Source organism: Phocoena phocoena, chromosome 14 (genome assembly GCF_963924675.1).
Source record: "Phocoena phocoena chromosome 14, mPhoPho1.1, whole genome shotgun sequence".
Lineage (NCBI taxonomy): Eukaryota > Metazoa > Chordata > Mammalia > Artiodactyla > Phocoenidae > Phocoena > Phocoena phocoena.
This window is the reverse complement of record NC_089232.1, coordinates 74390169-74397845: the sequence shown is the minus strand read 5'-3', so window position 1 is coordinate 74397845 and position 7677 is coordinate 74390169. Positions and strand designations below refer to the sequence as shown.

General features: G+C 47.8%; 1 pseudogene; it reads left to right on the top strand.

Moving 5' to 3' along the window:
* The first annotated feature begins 5167 nt into the window (after positions 1–5167).
* On the top strand, positions 5168–6230 carry LOC136133621 (beta-1,4 N-acetylgalactosaminyltransferase 2-like; annotated as a pseudogene).
* Positions 6231–7677: the final 1447 nt, after the last annotated feature.

Here is a 7677-nt window from a genome sequence, read left to right as displayed (position 1 = left end):
GACAGAGGCTTCCCACTGATGAATGGCCCACAGTGAACAGTTTCTCTTTGCTGTGGTTTCCTCACAGGATGTTTTTCTCCAGATTCTAGTGGGATGGAAGGGCTATTTCAACAGCTGCCACAGGGGCTGGGGAGCAAAGAGTCAGGAGGCTGTGGCTTAAAGGTCCTTTGTCTTCATTCGCAGCTCTGAAGCAGGTGCTCTGAACAGCAGGGCATGCATTTTCCTGTTCTCAGACATGTCTGCCTCTACCGTAAGAGTTTAGCAGACCCAGCCTTTTAGTTCATGAGGTGTGTCCTCATCTCTGATCCCTCTTTTACACTTAGCTCTTCTGTGTGTGTTTGTTTTGACCTCTGGCTACTCGAAACCTACTATCTTGATGGCCCACAAGGCCTGTCACCTCCCCCAAGAGCCTCAGCTCCAAAAGCAGCCTCTTCCCAAACCTACCACATCATGACAGCAGCTCCCCACTAGGTGAAAGTCATCCATTAAGGAAAATTCACATTAAGTAGGAAGAGACAGATAGCCTACCTTACTCATCCTATGGGCCCTTGTCATCATACAATGACGCAGTGAAAAGTGGGTCTCCTACTCACCTTATGCCCCATCTCGCAGTTTGTCTAAAGGAACCAGTTTCTTATGTGAACTTCTAGGAGGAGTCTACGCATATCTAAGCACATATATTATTTTCTTTAAGGACCTGGTAGCATTCTGTACAAAATATTTTGTATCTTTATTTCATATTACTTTCCTTGGAGATCATTTCATATTAGTACATACAGAACTACCTAAATATATTTATAGCTCTATATTATTATATTGCATTGATGTACTTTGATTTATTAGTCCTCTATTGATGTACATGTGGGTTGGTTTCAATCTTTTGCATTTACAAAAACAATACTGCCATGAATATCACATACCTCAAATCTGTAGGATAAATAACTAGAAGTGCATTTGCTGGGTCAAAGGTAATTGCCTTTTGAATTTTGATTCCTATTGCCTAACTGTCCTCCATAAAAGCTATGCCATCTCCCCAGCAATGTCTGAGGGTGTTGATTCCCCACATTTGCACCAACACAACGTGGTGACAAATTTTTTGACTTTTGCCAGTTTGATTAAGTACAGAGTGATATTTCATGGTAGCTGTAATTTGGATTTTTATATTGTGAGTGAGGTTTTGCATCTTTCACATATGTTTGTACGCGTATCTGAATTTCCTTTTCCATGCATGGTCTGTTCACATCTTCTCCCATTTTTCTATTGTACTATTTCTCTCCTTCTACTGACTTATTCGAATTTATTGGAAGCGGGTGGCGGGGGGAGGAGTTCCCTTCTCCATGCTTTATATTTCCAAGTGAAAGGACATCGGTAAATGTAAATCTTGTCCTCTTTCTGACCCCCTCCCCCCTCACTCACTTCAACTGTGGGGAAGAGAAGTAAATTATCTGATTGGTAAGTTTGGGAGGAGAAAGTGGACAGGACTTGCCTCCCTCTTCCTGCTCTTTGGGATCTGCCTGCAGAACACAGGTGCTCCTGGTGGCCCCTGGCTCTGCAGTCAACTTAGCAACAGAGGCCCTGCCCTTGCCAGGTGAGCCCTGCAAGTTTCCACAGCTGCCTGTGATCTGGGGGCAGACATGCTTCATCCCAGGGTCTGGCATTAGGAGGCCCATTGTTTGCATACCTAAAGTATGTCCTTCAAAAGCTCTGTGAGTAATAAAGCTGGTTTTGGGGTCCTCATTTACCTATTCCTGTGCCTATTACAAGTTGGTTTGGAATTTTGGTAGGAAAAGGGATACTAGTTATTAGATCTCTCAAACTCCAAAGGAGCTTTTTAAGTCTCAAGGAAATTAATCTTTTACCTGCGATATAAGTTCCAAATATTTTCTTCTGGGTTTTCATTTATCTTTGCTTTTGCTGTTTGGTGTTCTTTTTCTTAATATGGAAATCTAGTCAAAGTTGTCGATCTCCTATTTTATGGATATCGAGGTTTTGTGACATGCCTGAAAAGGCACTTCCCCCGAGGGATTATAAAATATATTTTCCTGAGTTTCCTTCACCTGCTTTTGTTTTTCACGTTTAATCCTTGTGAGGTCCTTCCTGGGGTGGCAGGCTACTGGGAGCCTGGACTGACTCTGAGAGAATGGGTCTTTGGGAGGTGGCAAAAGGAGGAGGCCCAAGGGAACATCCAGCTCCATGTATGTGCTTGAGGTCAGCACTGTGTGGTGTGTGCAGTTATGGATCAGACAGAGGTCTCTAGAGCAGCCTGAGCACTTCAGCAGCCATGGCGGGAACGAGGAAGAGCCCCAGTAGCCTCCAACTGGGGCTCAGAAAGGGAAGGGGCTTTCTTAGCTCACCCCGTGAGTTGGGTGGCGGCAGGATTAGCTCTCAAGCCTCCTGACCACAGGCTAAGACCTTGTTTTCTGGACTTGGCGACCCAAGTCCAGCTTGATTTCAGTTGAACCAGAGAGCTCACGGGACAGAGTGCCCAGGTCCAAGGCTGATGGGCCCACATGTCTCCTGAGGTCTGCTGTACGGTCTGGACCTGGCCGAGCTCTGACTCCTGCTCTGGACACCAGGTCTGCTGGGATGGCAAGAAAACCAAGGCAGGGCTGCAACCATGGCCTCCAAGAGAAAAGTGGTGGTTTGTTTCCTTTCCTTTGGGTAAAATCAACAACAGGCTGCAAACATGGGATCACTTAGAGACCAAAGTCTTCCTGCATCGGGTACTTGTTACTCTGTAAGTTCCTTTCACATGTTATAAAGGAACATGCCTTCGGGGGAGCAGGGCGGGCTGTGTGCTTCTCTCCTCTCAGCCCCTTGTCACTCGACAACCTGAGGACCAGGCTTCTGAATAGCTCAGTGTCGTCCCACCTGTCTACCAGCAGCCCCTCCCTCCTCCCACCAGCACATCCTTGAATGATGAAAAGATCTCTAATGTTTTGTTTTTCATAAGCATAGTTAAACACTGAGAAGTTCTTTGGTCCTTCTCGGATTCTTTTTAGATGAATTAGGGTGAGTCTGGATGAGTGTGAAGATGCCTTATTATAAGTGTTCATGTGCTGTGCGTATGTTTACGTTTTATGTATTAAATCTTGTAATATATCTTCTTCCAGTGATAAGATCAATTCTGTGTGGTCTTTGGTGTTGTTTCTTCTTAGCTTTCTTCCCTTCCTGCTCGGAGAGCCCTGAACAGCCTCCGCTAGGGCTACCATATACAGTTGTATAGGTTGTGCACTGCACAACTCCAAGGGGTGCCATTGATTTTACAGTCTGTAAGCTGAAAAGCACCACTGGACTTATGGACTATGGCAGCCCTTTCTCCATCCATTGTGCTCTTTACACAGGCAGTTCTAATGCCTTTATATAATAAATGACTCATATGCTATATCCCAGAGCCACATGGAAATATTTCTTGGATTACCTGTTCTGGATTATCCATGCTTAACTCTTTCACTAATGTATGTGATCAAGAATTATTCCCACTCTTTTAGTTGAGCTGAATGAAGAGGATAAGGAGAAAATGTCAGATTAAACTGATCCACACTAAGGTGTGAGTGACTAATATGCCACCCAAGCCCTGGATGTATCTGGGAAGGCTATTTCATTTCAGAAAGGGATCTTATTCACTAAAAGCAAGATTTTGGTAGTAAAAATCACAACTAGGTGGGCAGAGGAGGGAAGAACTTATGTCAGGGTGGGAGCAGATTTGAGGGTAGGACCCTTTAAGGCTCTCTCTCTTCTGTCTCTCTAGGACCAATCAACTCAGCAGCCTACAGGCTCGGTAGAACCTTTCTGCAGAGGGCATTCTCAGTATTTCTTCTCTTTGGCAAATCCGCTAGTGTTGTCACCTTCCTATCTCCTGCTACAGCAGCAGAAAAGGCCTGAGAATTGTTCATGACTCTGACTGCTGGGAGTTGCAGATACGACTTAAAGTCAGCCAATCACATACACCCATTCAGAGCCAGAGCAAGGGCTGTCAAGGAGCAGGTGCACTTCGACTTCTCTCTGGCCGAGGGGGAGGTGCTCGGGGTTGAGGTTCAGGGCCCTGTGGTGGCAGAACTGAGACGCGAGCATCCAGCCGCATGGTGGCCCAGTCTGGCACACCCTGACTGGCCATGCTCAGTTCCAGCCTGTTTCCTGATTCTGATTCTCCAGAGTTCCTATGGATTCTGTAAGCTCTCTGACATCCATCCCCCAAATCCCAGGTCTGCTTACCAGAGTCGGGTTCTGTTGTATGCACCATGAATCCTGAGAGAAATCCCCTCTGCTCACAAAGTCCTGAGGTCTTTTTTTTTTAAATAAATTTATTTATTTTTTATTTTTGGCTGCGTTGGGTCTTCGTTGCTGTGTGCGGGCTTCCTCTAGTTGCGGCAAGTGGGGTCTACTCTTTGTTGCAGTGCGTGGGCTTATTGCGGTGGCTTCTCTTGTGGAGCACGGGCTCTAGGTGTGTGGCCTTCAGTAGTTGTGGCACGTGGGCTCAGTAGTTGTGGCTCACAGGCTTAGTTGCTTCACAGCATGTGGGATCTTCCCAGACCAGGGCTCGAACCCGTATCCCCTGAATTGGCAGGCAGATTCTTAACCACTGTGCCACCAGGAAAGTCCCAGTCCTGAGGTCTTATTGAAGTCAGGGCGATTCTCTCTGGCGAGCAGTGATGTGCTGATGAACTATCTTTCTAGGAAAAAAAAAAAAGTCCCTGATGTGTGGCATGTGCTGATTTCCGTGGTATAAATGTTCCCACCACGGTCAGTTTCATAATACCAACCTTTAAACACCTGACTAGCAAGGTTCCTGAATATTTAACAACAGGCTGTCAGGGGGCGGGACGAGCCAGCTTCAGCATAGCACGGCTATCAGAATGTGGCCTTTATGGCCAAAGTTTAGGGTTTGCCAGACTCTGAGTAGGTGGTATGTAAGAAGGGCAGTGGTGAGCAGTGGTCAGTCCCCAAACTGGGACAGAGAGCAGAGGCAAGGCCTGGGCTGCTGGCACTCCCTCAGGCCAGGAAGAGCCCCTTTCCTCTACGGGTAGGGGAAGAAACCTTTCTTTGCTTTTAACCTAAACCTTGACTGACTACTAGGGTTCCAAGGGCTGGACAATTGGCGGGGTGGCTGCCCAGCTCCACCAGCCTGGAATGTGTGAGGCGGCGTGTTTCGGGATGACTTCGTGCGGGTCTCCAGTTTGAAGGACCAGATGCTCCCTTCTGTGAGGTCACCCCGACAGCTTCTCTGGGGACACTGGACACCCTTGCTGACATCCCAGACAGTGTGCTGCAGGGCAGAGGCCAGAAGCAGCTGACCACTTTGACCAGTAACCGGAAGCTTTTGAATTTCATACTCCAGCATGTGACGTACACAAGCACAGAGTACCAGCGCTGCAGGGTGGATGTGATGAGTCTGGAGTCCAAGTCCTCGGTGGCCAAGTTTCCAGTGACCATCTGCCTTCCTGTTATGCCCAAGTTATATGACCCTGGACCAGAGAGGAAGCTCAGAGACCTGGTGAGCATTGCCACCAAAACTTTCCTCCATCTCCACAAGCTCATGACCATGCTCCAGAGCATACGTGAGTATTACCCAGACTTGGCCGTGATCGTGGCTGATGACAGCAAGGAGCCCCTGAAAATTAATAACAGCCACGTGGAATATTACACCATGCCTTACGGAAAGGATTGGTTTGCCGGTAGGAACCTGGCCATATCTCAGGTCATCACCAAATATGTCCTCTGGGTGAACGATGACTTTCTCTTCAACGACAAGACCAAGATTGAGGTACTGGTGGATATCCTAGGGAAGACGGAACTGGACGTGGTAGGCGTTCAGTGTGCTTGGAAACGTGTTCCAGTTTAAGCTATTCCTGGAGCACAGTGAGAATGGGGACTGTCTCCACTGGCAGTCAGGATCTTTCCGGTCCCTGGACGGCTTCCCCAGATGCGTGATGACCAGTGGTGCTGTCAGCTTCTTCCTGGCCCGCACAGGATGGCTCCAAAGAGTTGGCTTCAACCCCTGCCTGCAGCGAGTGGCTCACTCAGAGTTCTTTACTGATGGGCTCGGGAGCCTGCTCGTGGCGTCCCGCTCAAATGTGATTGTAGGTCACCAGCCCTGTTCTCCAGTGGTGGACCCAGAGCTGGCAGCCCTGGAGAAGAGCTACAACATATACTGAACCAACACCAAAGCTTAGGTATAGTTCAAGCTGGCTCTCCACTACTTCAAGAACCATCTCCAATGCGCCACATAAAGGTTGTCCGGGCATCGGAAAAGCGTTAGGCTGACCGGTTGCAGCTATCTAAAACAGAGGAACTGGTGGATAGGCTATCAAAATTTGAACTCCTGATAAGACGGACAGAGCAGATGGGTCTGGCTCAGGTATTGGAAATAACAATCAAAAGCTAAGGGTCATTAGAAATGGACCAGTCACTGATCAGGGCAAGGGAGACTGTATTCATTATTGTTTGTATGAGGTCTTACAATTTATGAAGCATTTGTACATATAGTATCTCACATTATCTCATTTCATCTCACATGAAAGTATATGATGGGTTGGTATCCTCAGTCAAAAAGATGGCCACTGGGTCCTTGAGGGTTATTTGCTGGAAATTATATCACAGATCATCTCCAGCATCACTGTCATTCACAAACTTTTCTGGTCCTACCTTGTGGACTCAAATAACGTGAATAACCCAGGGTCCTTGCCTGGAGAAGGTGGAAGCCTGGTTCAGTTCGGTCCGCTAGTGGAATCGGGTCAGAGGATGAGACGCGGACCAGGCAGGCGAGGAGGGAGTCAGTTCACCTGGAGCCCGGCACACAGATGGGACGCGGGCAGTTGGAGGGATGAGATCACTGGGGTAGAGTCCACTCACTGCTGGAATAAAGCTTTCCCTGGCATCAGACTCCCTATCATAAAGACAGATTCCAGAATGCCTGGGATTGAACTCGGACCCTGTGCTGAGGGGCCATGATAAACAGCGTAAGTGCAGTGGCCAAGCCACTCAATTCCAGGGCCTTGAGATCAGTTGCTGACCGCTCGAGACCCGTGTCATCTACAGAGTGGAGCCATCATGATGAGGCAGGCTCTCTCGGTTATCTTGGGAGTCAGCCGATTCTCTCGGTGCTGCACTGGCTCCGCCTTTTTGTTTCTACTCTCTCCTACTGGAGATGGCCTAGGGTAGTTCAGGATCTCTGAAAATGTGTCTGTGAGATATTAATAAAACTTCATGAAAAATGAAAAAAAACCTGACTACTAAACTACTTCTGTGACTGGGTCAGCTGGGCCTTAGTTTCTCCATACAAAATATGGGGTGGCACTTGCCATGTTAACGTCAGGAAGCGCTTGTGAGAACCAGGTGTTTTGTGTTGTGGGCCAGGATAGTTCAGCTCTGCAAGGACAGCCTAAAACTTCCGGGGTTTTGGCTAAGGGACTGGGTCTCACGGGAGGTTTCTGGCTTTGCATGCTTTGTAGCATCTGCATGATACATGCCTGGTGTGTGCGTCTGTGTCTGTTGTGTATGATGTGGTGAAACTGGGCCCTGGGGACCTCCAGCCCAGTGTGGCTCCAGGCATGTGTCTTGGATTACTGGTGCTCAGCGGGTGAGCAGACGACAGCATCTAGTTTTAGAGAACATGAAGAGGATTTGAATGTTTAATAAGGAAAGGATGGACAAAACATGCTACAAGAAATCCACAAA